The sequence below is a fragment of the Thermobia domestica genome, chromosome 13 (genome assembly GCF_964235325.1).
Source record: "Thermobia domestica chromosome 13, izTheDome1.hap1.1, whole genome shotgun sequence".
In the NCBI taxonomy this organism is placed as follows: domain Eukaryota; kingdom Metazoa; phylum Arthropoda; class Insecta; order Zygentoma; family Lepismatidae; genus Thermobia; species Thermobia domestica.
Genome location: NC_137466.1, coordinates 178,701,360 through 178,716,297, shown reverse-complemented (window position 1 = coordinate 178,716,297; position 14,938 = coordinate 178,701,360). Strand labels below are relative to the sequence as shown.

The 14,938-nt window shown below is 35.9% G+C and overlaps 1 protein-coding gene across 1 annotated transcript in view; it reads right to left on the bottom strand.

Annotated features, from left to right (window-relative positions):
- Window positions 1-12,472, bottom strand: part of SCAP (SREBP cleavage activating protein) — a 441,101-nt gene extending 428,629 nt beyond the window's left edge. Inside the window, exon 1 of the mRNA XM_081736987.1 lies at window positions 12,462-12,472. The gene's annotated coding sequence lies outside the window, so the exon portion shown is untranslated. The remainder of the gene's footprint in view (window positions 1-12,461) is intronic.
- Window positions 12,473-14,938: the final 2,466 nt, after the last annotated feature.

Here is a 14,938-nt window from a genome sequence, read left to right as displayed (position 1 = left end):
ATACCTGCATGAGTTCCCCGTCTATATTCTCATTTACATATTTGATGTATATGTAGAGAGTTTAGTTTCCCTTCATTAAAATTCATTATTGTTACAGTATTTTTGCTCTATTTAAGTCAAGTTGATTTGCTTTAACCCATTCTCTACGTTTATCTTTCATGTTCTTAATATGTATTCCTCGCAGCAAGGCTTATTTGTTATTTCAACTAAAATGTTTGTATCGTCACTAAAAAGGACGTTTTTGTTGGGAACTATATAATCGGAAAGATCATTAATATATTTAAGAAAAAGTATAGAACCTAATATTGATCCTTGTGGAACTCCGTGCCTAATGTGCCTTAGGAAAACAATTACAAATCAATCTTTGATTAATGAAAGTAGAACAATGTTTCCCATTAAGCACTGTGTCAGAAACATGTAGGTCTTTACTTCAAGAAAAAGGGATTTACAACTATTGGAAGTATTCGAAATGAAAGAAAAATGAAGAAAATTAGGTAGATGACACGAAAGTCCGAGAGGAAGTATTAGTAAAAGTTGGGAAGATAAGAAAAAAGATCATGGTCCTTATTCATCCAGAATGTTCCCCACCTAGATTCCTCTCAACTTGTTCTTCCCCATTCACTCATAGAGCAAAACCTGCTTTTAAACTTACGAAATGTTTCTGATCTCCAATACAATGAAACCTCTTCAAGGCGAAAGCGTCGACCCAAAATTTTATACTTCAACCGTTGTCTCGTGTGTTATTTCCCTTAAAGAGGATTCAATAATTTATTAAGAAATTTTAAGTTAGGGATTACAACCCAAATATGAAGGATTATAATGGAATTATACTGTCAATCGTATTTTCTGTTGGTCTTTCTTTGCAATATTTGTTTATTAGAGGAGTGATTGAAAGATTGTCGGTGTGCTGGTGGATAGTATCACTCAAATACCATAATTAACATTATTACACCTCTACATTTCAGCTACCATACATACTATTTATCATTAACAGAAAAAAGTCAGGTCGCAAGTACAAACATGCGCGTTATTAGCCCATTGGAATTATATGACGAGCTGTGGCCAGGCGAAGTATTTAAACCCAGGTCCACATTTAATATTCTTGCCTCCCCGAGCCATTAAAAAAATCCACTCCCTCAATATTGATTAATATCGATGTCGAAATTTTGAGACAGTTGAAATGAGTAATCAATATTTTAATGAAATTGGATAAAAAATAAAATGTAAACAATAAATAAAATCACGTAATCATAATTTATGTTGTTGAAAGTATAACTATCATCACAAAGAATATTAAAAATCCTATAAACTTTCCTGACATAAAGAAGAACGAAGATATGTCTCGGTAAGTCGTAATGACAAAAACGAAGGCTCTGCTGACCTATTGGATAGAAGGTTGCACAGAACCAAACGCAAGCTTATATATTTGAACTGATTTCTTGAATATTATGGGGAGAACCTGATAAACTTGGGAAGTGACTTATAGATGGATAGATTCTTAAAAGAATGCCTTGCCGGAATTATTTATACAGTGTGAATGTAAAGGAGCAGCATATGGTGGCCAGTTCTGACATTGTATTAAATAATGAAAAACTGTACTCCATATCCGAGTACGCTTTCCAGTGGCGTATTTACGATTTTGTTTCGGGGAGGGCTTTGCTAACTTTCGGGGGGGAGGCTTTGCCTGAAAATGTGAAAATTCTGCAAGATATTTCATATACTTTACTATAGTAAGTAAGATTTCGGGGAGGGCTTAAGCCCGGAATCCCCCCCTAAATACGCCACTGACGCTTTCCTATGTTTTTCTAACTCCGCAAGCAAATTGACAAGCATCAGTTGGTACCGGTAAGTAGACCAGTCGAAATTCCTTCCTCAGATCATTTTTTTTTTTCAAATTTTTATTTTGACTTGTTTTACATGGTAAGTTTAAGGTTATAAGAAGATTTATCTGCCACCTATGCCTCGTTATAGGAATTAGTATCATGATCAAGCATTTATTTCCTTGTTCCTTCTCGGTTTTCAGTATAGTAGTCATGTGCAGTGAGTTTTGGTTTACTAGAACTGAAATATATATAGATAATAAACAAGTGGTTGAAGAAAATTTGCCGCCCTTCAAAAATTGCAGCCCAGGGCCATAACCTATTGTTAGTCCACGCATAAACATGGCCCTGTCGAAACCATAAGTGTAGTGGGTCAGTACAAACGAAAGTCGTATATTTTCTCTCAGCCTTGCTGTTTATTTATTTTAATTTATTTTTAATTCCAATGAATTTTTGATAATGTTCATCGAATCTCCCCTAGAATATATATAAATTTGACTTTTATGCTTGCATGAGAGCAACTGTAAGCATTGCTTACTTCAATGGGTTAAAGTAAGTTTTTGAGATTGTACTGTACAATTTATGATTCAAAAAGAAATAAGAAAAACATTTGACGATACTAGTACAATCTTTTAAGTCTTTGAGAAACTCTCAAGCTTACAGAATATCCATAAATCTTATAACAACTAAAATAATATGTATAGAAAAAAAAAGGTCACCATAGTTAGTTCTATTTGTGGAACTGCGTTAATTAGTTTCTGCTCCAAATCCGCCGACACACCAAATATTTTTATGATTTTGAGGTGACAAAAATCGATGGTTACCAGTCTGGGGAAGAGATGGTCACCATAAAGGGGTTATGATACATTGCTGTTATGGACATAATTACGTTCCAGTGAAAATCTCTCTTTCAGAGCTAGTCAATCGGATAGGTACACCCTATCTGAATACGGTCTTGATTAAAACGTATTATTTTATTTATATTATGCGGCTTTAATCCATTTTTTTACTACATCTTTTAATTTTTAATTCTCAAACCCCTAAAATTTCGATGATGGTCTTTATATCATGACTTTCTCTGCTGGAATAACAAACCATTAAGGATATGATAGCAGCTAAGGTAGAAAGAAAATAAAGGAAGAGTGTTTACAATTATTAAACATTATTGAATAATATGTTATCATAAAAGGATTCCTGAGTGATATTGAAAACAGAGAAGAAATGGAAAAGTTGAAAAAGATTACAGTACTATACAAAGACACAAGGATGATAGTTCATCTGCCATATAATAAATATGAGTTTTTCATTCAACTCTTAAGTTAAAAGAAGGAAAAATAATAATATTAAAAAATGAATATATAATGCTGTTCGACAGAAAGTCTGGCAAAGATTTAGAGCATTGCAGAAATGTCGTTTGACAAACAAGTGACACAGGGCGACATTTCTGGCATGTTCCCAGTGATTTAGATTTTCGTTTTGTTTGATTCAAGACATCTACGAAACTTCGCCAAAGACATAAACTTGAGAACAGAACGCCCACCCGCACTTAAAAAGAAGGTATTTTTAAGCATTGAAGAAAGAAGAAGATGAAAAAAGTTCTGAAGAGGCTAACCATAAAACCAACGTTTATTTGTTTGTTTGTCACTAGAAGACGCGAATGGACTTAGGATATGACACTATTTCCTTCGAAACAAGAAATACTGTCTGTGGTTAAAAATATAAACCACTGTTGTTGCTCCAGTACAGATTGAGGTTTCCATCCGGAAACAACGAAAAACATCGAAAAACGCACTGTAACAAAAACGAAAACCCAATTCAAGTAGAATGTTCAGATTTCGTGAAGAACTAAATCTTCCGCGAAGGATGACGGAAACAGTGTATGCAACACGTATATATTTAATAACATTGTATACAGGGTGTTTTAAAACAACACCGACAACATTTTGGAGGTGATTCCTGACACCAAGATAAGACAAAAAAGAATAGACCAACCTGGGTGCACAAATGCTTCCTTTCGGAGATATAGACTGCCGAAAACATGAAAAAAAAATGAACTTTAAAGGTTCATAGCTCTAGAACTATGGAACATACCTTAGTCGGGTCAAGACTTCACTTAGGAACTAGTATGTGCCCTATCCAAATATCGAAGTTTCAATATCCTGCGGTACTTCCGCAACATTTGTTATGGAGGTAGTTGGTGAGTACTTCATATTATATGCCGGTAACCAAATCCCCTCTACAAAATTTGTTGCGTAAGCACCACAGGGTTCTAAAACATGCATTTTTGGATAGTGCACATATTAGTTCCTAAGTGAAGTCTTGACCTGACTACGGTCTGTCCCATAGTTTTGGAGGTATGGACCCTTAAAGTTCATTTTTTCATGTTTTCGGTAGCCTATAACTCCAAAAGGAAGCATTTCTGCACCCAAGTTGGTCTATACTTTTTGTCTTATCTTGGTGTCAGGAGTCGCCTCCCAAATGTTCTCGGTGTTGTTTTGAAACACCCTGTATATTTAATAATAATATATATATTTAATAATATATAATAACATTTAATTAACTCCACTGTACAATTTTATTAGTGTTTAATGAAAAAATATTGTCTCAGTTGCGTTTCTCAATATGTAAAGAAATAATTGTTTTCGGGAATATATATATATAGTGTTTTAGAAACGAATAATTCCAACGTAAGGCTTTATGTTCCCCTTCTCATTGCAGATAAAGGTACCAAACTTCACCGACAACCATACAGTATCAGAATTTCAGCTGTGTGCATGACAAAAGAATAGTTTGGCATTCTTAAAATCAAGCAATAGATGGCACTATGAACTTTGGAGCAACGGATTTTGGTCATGCAACAATACTACAAATGTAACAAGAACCCGGAAACAATTTGCTGATTCTTCTCCAAGCAGTATGGTGTAGGCAGGAACCAATATGGCACACCGTCAATACCATGATCGAGCTTTTTGTTTTAACTCCTATTCAAACCGGAAATGTTTCGATCCCAGCCCCCGTCAAGTGAACTTTGTGGTGGACAAACACCGTGTGCGTGGGTTTTCTCGGGGTTCTCCTTCCATTATTTCATGCATTTCTCATTATCTTCCTTTAGCCTAACCGGCATAACCGTGGGACGTAAAACTCAAAGATTTCATTTCATTTTTTTTCAAACTGGAAATGGTGTTTTTTGTCGATCACTATAGAATAGAAACCGCAATAGATAGCGACAAGAAGTTTTCTGTAATCAATCAAGCGTCCTAGGGGTGGTTCTATAATATAGTCACAAAGTAACGTGACTTCTCATTTAATGCAAAGGAAAATATTTGAAACAACACACAGACAAACAATTATGGACTTTTACTCTTGTATATGATTGGCTAAATACCGAGCGAAAAAAAAAATGCGGAGATTGCAACAATGATAAAATATGACAAAAGATCTTCGAAATAAGAGTATGGAGTAAAACTGAGAAAGGAAATCTTTAGTATAGCCTTCCGTGTTTATGAACTTTAGGCTAAAGTAACCCTCTTCGCTGCAACTGGGATATGCCGCCATATTCTTCTAACTAATCTGACTCAATTTTTCTATTTAATCCAGTATGACAAAGATACGAACACAGAAAGTTTCGATAATATTTAGAAAATCGCCTACGTTCCTTCAGAAGAACTCGAATCCATAATGGGCTTCACTTAACGATTTTATACCTTGCCTAACGACTAAAGACACCGGCACCACTGATTGTGAGTAGCGTTGCTCTTGAGAAATTTCTCGACTCATCTCGATTCGTGTTTTGGAAACGAGACGAGAGTTGAGATGAAATCGATACAAGACGAGAATGATGACAATATTCGAGTTGTTTTCGAGACAAGACGATAAATTTCAATCGATGTCGAGGAGATTGATTTTCACTGGCGATTTTTCAAACATGATATAACTTTCGTACGTCTTTAAATCAAGTCAACACAATTTTGCTTTTTAACCCTGAAAATTTTCTGTCCAATTCTGGATAGAATCAGGCACCGTTTATATGCTCTAAAGTTACATGCTAATCTTGTGCGAGTACCCGACAGTATATGCATATATCATATTTTGTTTCTCCATATTACTCCTTTAATATTTCTCTTTAAAACACATAAAGTTATTGAACTTGAGCTTCTACCAGCCAATTGAACATACACTTACATAGCTGTCCGTTAGTCTGTTCAATAGGTATCAGGACATTTGCGGTACAACCAGAAAACCAGTTTTTCTGGGACATTTGCGGCACCGTTCAAAACTTTCCCTTAGACAGTCAGACGTTTGCGGTACACACCGTGGAACTTGCGCCAAAATTATTCATTTCAGACCCGTTAATCTAACTTAGAATAAATTCGAGAATTAATCATAACCTAAGACAGAAATTCACAACCGTTTTTGATTGATGATACACATTACTGAAAGCCCACGAGCAGTAGCGTCCGCAGGAATTTATTTCGAGGGGGGTCCAAACTTAATATGAGGGTACTTTATACTAAAATTCCTGAAATTGTCCCTAACATTAGGCTAAATTTATACAAAGTCGAAATTTCGGGTGGGGGTCCGGACTCCCAGGGCTCACCCGCTACGTACGTCCCTGCCCAAGATATAGAGGCACACTTACTTAATTTTGCTTCTACAAAATGGTGACCCTGTGTAGTACTGAGCACTGTTGCTGCAGCTGGAGGCGTTTACTAGTACATTGTCTCAAAATTGGTTTTAATTAATTATGAAATGCTTAATGATTTTTAAATTCTAAAATTTCGCTACACAACCTATGGGACTGCGCGATACAGGTTGGGAACCACTGCCCTAAAGACATAATATTAGACATTGTGAAAAGTAAGTGAGGGAGAGGAAGAACAAGACTATGTAATCGGCGAATTGTATTAAAGCGAATAACTCCTACTTGAAAATAAAGTTAGCTGTGGACTGAAATGTTTGGAATCTTTTGACTTCGCGACTGATATTTTCGTTACGCCTAAGTGACCTGCCAGTGCGGTGGCAGAAAATTACGATGATGTTGATTACATTAAACTAACAACAGTATATTTCTCAATCACGTTATTTGTTCCATAATCAGAAGGGGAAACAAAGTGATAACTTCTTCGAAAACATTAGAGACTTGCCAAGAGTTAATGTTAGTTTACGAAATAAACTTGTTTTTTATTTCGTTTTTATGACTACAACTAGAAGGGAGTCAATAAATTTTGAGAGGATGGAAAGCCTGTTACAGTTAGCTAAAGCTACGTTTTTTATCTTATAAATATCAAACGGCAGCGGGCGTCTTTAGCTGCCTAACCCATGTTACGGCGACAAGACGCTTCGTTAACTTCCAACGAGCAGCATTATTAGCTCTTCAATCCGATTTATGTCTTCCTGATGTTTGACTTTCGCTCAAAGACAGACTCACATTAAAGTCAAAAGTATAAAGTTCACAAAAATCAGCCCATATTTATTCGCCTAAGAAGCATAGCGTACAAAGAAACAAATGCCATCCAGAAGGAACACTGGAAATTGGCGCACGTGGAGTTTTCCTCTTGCGTCACCTGATTGCTTTTTTTTTTTCCTTCACATTTAAACATGAAATATGTAAACCAAGGACCTGGCATCACTGTCAGAACTTGTTGCTGTGTTAAGTGTTTCATACAAAAACAGTATCATTGATATAGTTTGTTATCGTAATAATTTATGTCTAAATGATATGATAATTATGCGAGTCTAAATTACATTTTGTGAGTTTTAGTACTATCACAGAGATTTAGTAAATCTTCGTGGCAGGTCTACTCCTAAGTCCTAATGACTTGGCGGTTCATTACAGAAGTTGAATAACCATTCACATGTATTCACATGTGAAGGTAAGCAAGCGTTTGTGTTCACACATTTTGTAGGAAAACATCGCCAACTCGAAAGAAATAGTCATTTCTAGTTTTGCTTGGAGGTAAAGGTGGGATGGCAACTGGTACACACTCAGAAATTTTTTGTTGGGATGGGTCTAAACTTTTTTTGGGGGAAGGGAATGTCCAATTCTACAAACCATTATGTTTATGTAGTATTGAACGGGCATTATTCTGTACCCAAAAAGACAATAAGTAATTGTAAAGTTCTTATAGATTTTAAAAAAGATAGAACTAAATTGTTTTGATAAGAAAAAGAACACAGATGAAGTGTAAGATGATCAAATTTTCATGCTACATCAATCATTTCCCTGTTAAACAACCTGCAGTTTTTTTTTTTTTTTTTTTTTTTTTTAAAGAAAGTCTACAAATACGCTGAGTTAGGAAGTTTGGGGAGGTCTGGCCCCGGTGGACCCCGTGGGAGGTAAGATACTTCACTTATATTAGTAAAGTTTCACGTTTAGCGAAAGTGAGTTTATGTGTGATCGAACCATACAGTAACTACTGACCCAATTATAATGATAGCTACTTGCTATGATTATCAACCTTAGTAGTCCTCCCAAGGATCTTATGATTTTACATTAACAATTTTTGATGTGGGGTGGATAGAAAGTGGTGACATTTAATTTTGCTAATTGAATTGTATATAAAACTCAGGAAGGGGGGCAATTTACCCTGCCTCCATCGAAGTGACACCTCTGTTCATTGCATGAAATGAAGAGAAAAAAACGTTCTACGAAATAACGCATTGCTCCGAGAATAAGGGTAAACACTTTTTCTATCTTCTTTTTCTGGAATTTCACCACCTTGAGGCAACGGTGGCTCTGTAGTACAGTGTTCATCTCTGATGTAAGAGATCCTTGTTTTAATTTCGGGCCATGTGACTTTGTGTTCGACCATTGTGTCTATGAGTGTTTTCAGGGTTCTCCCGTTTCCTCTTCTTTCATTTCATCACTTCTTTCATAATCATTCACTTTCAATGGCGTACGTAAGGGGGAGACAGGGTGTAAAATCTTCACTTAAGCAAGATATTATGGAAAACTATCCTTGGCCCAAAGGAAAATAAAATTTAATGCTAACTCCCTCCTTGGCGAAATTCTGCGTACGCCATGTTATCACCGTTGCATGGCTGTTGGGTAAAGAAAGCATCGGCTGGTATGTAATTCACATTTATTTTTATGTAAAACGTTTCCTTGCATTTGTTATATTTGATCTATTTATTATTTAAAGATTATTGTTTCAGAAGTTGTTCAGATTATTGTTAAAAATACAATTTTTCCTTTCATTATAAAATTTAGAGATCAACACACAATATAGCCATTACTAAGTTCTATTTGTAGCATATTGCTTTGGAACTTAGCGAAAACAAAAATAATGCCGGAAGTAATGGCATTCATCCATCCATTAGGTCTATGCAGTGTTGCCCATGAGACAAGACGAGACGAGAACTTGTCTCGTCTCGTAAACTCGGTAGAATTCTCTTCTCATCTCGAAATTCCAAGACTTCTTTCTCGTCTCGTCTCGTTTTGCAAGTTTATGTACAAAATTTATGCTCTGGTTTCTTACTAATTTCATTTACAGAAGTTATCAGAAGTAGTAGAAGTTATCAGAATCCTCCCGCGTCACGAGAGGTCCGTAAAGGGTGTGATATAACAACTTTCAAACAATAGTTATTACTGGAATATATTGTGTAATGATTTGCGTATCTTTAAACGTTGATAAATTCTCTCCATTGTTTTGGTGCAATCACTTTATCAATTTATAGTTTTTTGTGCGCTAGAAAAGGTAACACTAGAACAGTGCTAAAGATCTAAAACTTGAATAAACTAGTATTGTCCATGATATTCGACATATTTTCAGCCTATGAAGTCTGTCTTAATTAGTTTATTTGTAAAAGTTCAGGCTATAGTAAGGAGGTATTTATACGACTAACAACCTCAATGGGATGCATCAACGAAAGTACACGCCAAGTTTCACGAATATCTGATAACTTCTAGAAAAAGTTGTCTGTAGGCACGTTTTTAGTTATTTTTAAGATGATATAAATCAACCCCTTTGCCGCATCCTAAATTCATCTACTATGATCGACGTAAATTTGAAACAAATCAGAATGCATTTTAACGAAGACTGAATTGAGAAAAGAGGCAATGGTGCTAAGAAACTTTCTGTAAATTTAAAAATAGTACGTTGCTTTCAGGGAAGATGAGCATGTTAGGAAATTAATATTTAAGAGGACGCGCCATAGACTACGCGTACGACTTCCAGAGTTTTCGACTTAAAAAATGGGACACGCTATGAACATTTACAGTAGTCATAGTTATGTACTTACTTTCTGATGTAATATCAGAATTAAGAGAATAATGAATCAACACTCACCAAAAGTGAGTGACAGAGAATAGATTATTACTATCAGTTGAGAATTGATGACTAATAAAAGAATATATTATTCCCATCACTTGAGAATGGATGACTAATAAAAGAGTAGATTATTCGTATCAATTGAGAATGGATGACTAATAAGAGAGTAGATTATTCTTATCACTTGAGAATGAATGACTAATAAAAGAGTATTATTCTTCCTATCAGTTTAGTATCGATGACTAATAAAAGAGTGGATTATTCGTATCAGTTGAGAATGCATGACTAATAAAAAAGTAGATTATTCCTATCAGTTGAGAATTGATTACTAATAAAAGAGTAGATTATTCCTATCACTTGAGAATGGATAACTAATAAAAGAGTGGATTATTCGTATCAGTTAAGAATAGATGACTAATAGAAGAGTAGATTAGTAATATCAGTTGAGAATGGATGACTAATAAATAAGTAGATTATTCCTATCAGTTGCGTATGGATGACTAATAAAAGAGTAGAATATTCCTATCACTTGAGAATGGATGACTAATACAAGATAGATTATTGTATTCCTATCAGTTGAGTAACGATGGCTAATAAAAAAGTGGATTGTTCGTATCAGTTGAGAATGGATGACTAATAAATAGTGTTGCCACGAGACGAGACGAGACGAGACTTCAGGCTGTCTCGTCTCGTCTCGTGCGAAGCATGTCTCGTCTCGTGTCTCGTCTCGAAAAAAATGTGCTCGTCCCGTCTCTTGTCTCGTCTCGAGAGGTTCTGTCCCGTCCCGTCTCGTCTCGTTTTGTCTCGTCTTGTCTCGTAAAAATGTAGCAGCATACCATGGGAACGAAAGTAAAATGTAGCAGGCTGCACCATGCTAATCAAGATACAACTAACAAGGGAAGAGAGGGACATTATATATCGAAGTTGAAGATGGTTTATATACCAATCGAAAGCACTAATGACGCCTATTACAAAACTGTAATAAAAATTTTCCGAATGCATACACTGTGCGAGTTATATGAATATACAGGGTGTCCAGAAGATCCATTTCCACCCCTTGCAATCGCAAACGATGAGACAGATGCTAAAACTGGAAAACACGTTTTTGATCATTATAAAAGTACAATGTATCAAAGCAAACATTGTTGTCCCAGGGCCACCCGCAGAGTCCCAGGCGGGATCCAACTCAAAAATTACAAAAGGTAAGGGGGTCAAGTAGTATATCGTTCGAAACTTCTTGGGAAATGAAAGAAGACAAACAAGTCCCAACTCTCTAAAATTACCCGGTGCAAAATGGCGGCCGGTCAAACTGTCAGCAAAAACATCATTGTAGAGTCTGTGGCCACCCTCCAAAGAAAGAAAAAAAAACTGAAACGGTAAGACAGATGTCAAAAAAGAAAAAGATGTGTGTCATCTTTTCAAAAGTACAATGATTGAAAGTAAAAATGTTTGTCGCAGGGTCCTCCACAAGGTTCCAGACGTGGTCCTACTCAAAATTTTCAAATGGCAAATATGGTCAAATAAAGCTGTTGAGAAATAAAAGAACACGGAACAAGTCTCGATCCTCTAAAATCAAAAAAGGCGGCCGGTCAAAATGTACATCTTCATTTCGACTTTCTGAGCACGTTCACTTTCCATTTTGCAATCGGCACTTGTTTTCATTCTGAGACATTTGTACGTATTTACTCTTCCTGGTGCAAGGAATTCTTTCGTTTGAATCATTTTATAATTGATAAACCAGATAACGAGCATAAGTACCACTGTTGTGCAGTCATAAACATAAATAAGTAGAGGTAAAAGTCTTTACTTCTGATGGCTCCAACCTCTACTTATTTATGTTCGTGGAAGTACATTATATGTTAACTAGTCAGTTCTATACTCAAAGATGTCAAATGTTGTCGTTTCTTTTCTTTATGTCTTAATTTGCTTTTATTTTATTATTTTTTTCTTTATTTAGATATTATTCGGCTATTATATAGATATAGCTTATATTATTTAGATATTAAGAGCAGAATCTCACAGTAGAGGCATTTCCTTTCTTTCCGTTGAGTACAAGAATTAAAGTGAAAATAAACTAAAAACCGGTTACAGAAACAACAACTAAAATGCAAGATGTTTGCACAGTATTATTGTAGAGCGTCCATACTTGTTCTATCTGCTTTCATTTAATAACAGCTTTAAACGATGTGCTACTTGACCTCCCTTGCCATTTCAACAATTTGAACATGACCCCGCCTGGGGCATTGTGGAGGACCCTGAGACAAATATTTTTACTTCCAATCATTGTACTTTTGAAATGATGACACACATGTTTTCCTGTTTTGACATCTGCCTCACCGTTTCAGGATTTTTTTGGGGGTGGCCATCGACTTTACAATGACGTTTTTGCTGACAGTTTGACCGGCCGCCATTTTGCACAAGGTAATTTTAGAGTATTGAGGCTTGTTCCGTCTTCTTTCATTTCCCAAGAAGTTTCGAACGATATGCTACTTGACCCCCTTACCTTTTGTAATTTTTGAGTTGGACCCCGCCCAGTACACTGCGGGTGGCCTTGTGACAAGAATTTTTGCTTTGATACGTTGTAGTTCTAAAATGATCAAACACATGTTTTCGAGTTTTGGCATCTGTCTTATCGTTTGCGATTTCAAGGGGTGGTAACGGATTATCTGGACACTCTATATATATCCATATAACTCGCATAGTATATGCATTCGGAAAATTTTTATTACAGTTTTGTAATAGGCGTCATTAGTGCTTCCCATTGGTATATAAACCATCTTCCACTTCGATATATAATCTCCTTCTCTTCCCTTGTAAGTTACAAGTATTACCCAGAACACACAAGACAAGAAATGTCACGGTAGCTACACCGTGAAGCCTTCACCTCTGGTGTATGTGGTAGTCGGTTCGATCTCGGTTAGTGCCATGTGAGCTTTATGGTGGAAAAAACATTGAATGTGTGTGGGAACCGTGGTGGCTCATTGGTAGAGCGTTCATCTCTGGTGCTTGGGGTCTCGGGTTCGATCCCAGCCCCGCCAAGTGAACTTTGTGGTGGACAAAACCGTGTGCGTGGGTTTTCTCGGGGTTCTCCCGTTTCCTCCCACTTTCTTCATTCCACCATTTCATTCATTACTCATCATTACTGTCTCCTTTAGCCTAACCGGCATAACCGTGGGACGTAAAACTCAAAGATTTCATTTCATTTTTCGAATGTATGTGTTTTCTCGAAGTTGTCTAGTATCCTACCACTTTCTTCATTCCACTAATTTTCCTATCATCATCCATTCGGCCAAAGTTGCCTAAAGGTCTTAAAAATAAATTCAAATAAGCTCACAAGGCAATTTACAAGATAATATATCTCTGCTGTTAGTTGTCTGAGGCTTCTCGACCCTGGCTTCTTTTTTTACATTCTAAAACATTGAAATTTGTTTCACCAGTTTCAATACACGAATATACAGTAAATTGCTCATAGGTACGTCGAAGATGAAGACACTAATGTTAAATAATGTTTACAAGATAAGCAAAGTTCGATGTAAAGGTGTCATCATCCCCGACACTATCGTATACTATCAGCCCACTTGCTTTATAGTGTCTATATATATATATATATATATATATATATATATATATATATATATATATATATATATATATATATATATATATATATATATATATATATATATATATAATATACAGAGAGAGAGAGAGAGGGAGATGGAAAGATATATAGATAAATAGAGAGATAGATATGTGTGTACACTTTGATTTTATATATTCCAGCCTTTAGGTTTCACAGTGTTAACCCATAACAATCCAAAAACTACTTTCCATTTTAGCATATTTAGATTTGTTGCAATTATTTATTTTTTTTAAAAAAAGCTCGGAACCAAATAATTTTATTGAGTAATGTATTTGATTGAAATTTTATATCTTACTGCACACTAAGCTCTACTTAAAGTGCCATAGTAATGGGAACTGAACGACACATCGGACGAAAGAATGCTTGGGGCCAGTCTTCACCTCCATGGTTCAAATCTGTTCCCATAACCGCGGGGTGTGTGCTACTATGTGGTGCTTGCCCCGTTTGTGTAACAAACTCATGACAGTACACCCAGATTAGCTAATGGCTAAAAAAAAAAGTTGATTTTTGGGTGGCCATTTTGGATTAAAGTTTCTTATATTGTCGGGATCTATTCGCAATCATACAACGTACATCTTCATACCAAGCCGAGCGGTCTGCGGCGATAGACCATCGGCTTGAAGGCCCCGGGTTGAGTCCCGGAAGGGTCATGTGTATGGATTTTAACAACATTTGTTTTTTCGTACTGTGTCAGGGAGGGGGAAATCGTACGGGATAAAAGGATTTTAGTCTGAAAAAAATAGAGAGAATATCCTCCCCAGGATACTTTCATGGGAGTAAGGAATTAGTAAAAATATAGGATATACATTTTATAGCAGGTTTAAAAATATGGTTTGGGTATTCTATTTCTTTTCTGTTAATTATGTTCTTCAATGTTCGAATTTTGATCATTCTCATGATATTTTCTGCTTTCAACGGAGTTCCATGAATATTATACCAAATGTTCTTTACACTTATCAAGTTCGAGAGGTTTTATGCACCTGTAAGAAACAATTTCTGAAGATAATTCAGGTCCTAATGAATATTATTCACTAGGAAAGGGAAGTATTCCCCTCCTCTCGAAGCAGAGGGCAATTTCGCACTCTCGTCAGATCAAACATTTCCGCGTAACAAAACGAAGGTCCCCCTGTAAAACTTCTTTACCTAAAGTGTTATTACAAGTATCATAAATTTGCTGAAAGCAAACAATTTGAAGGGTTCGTCGA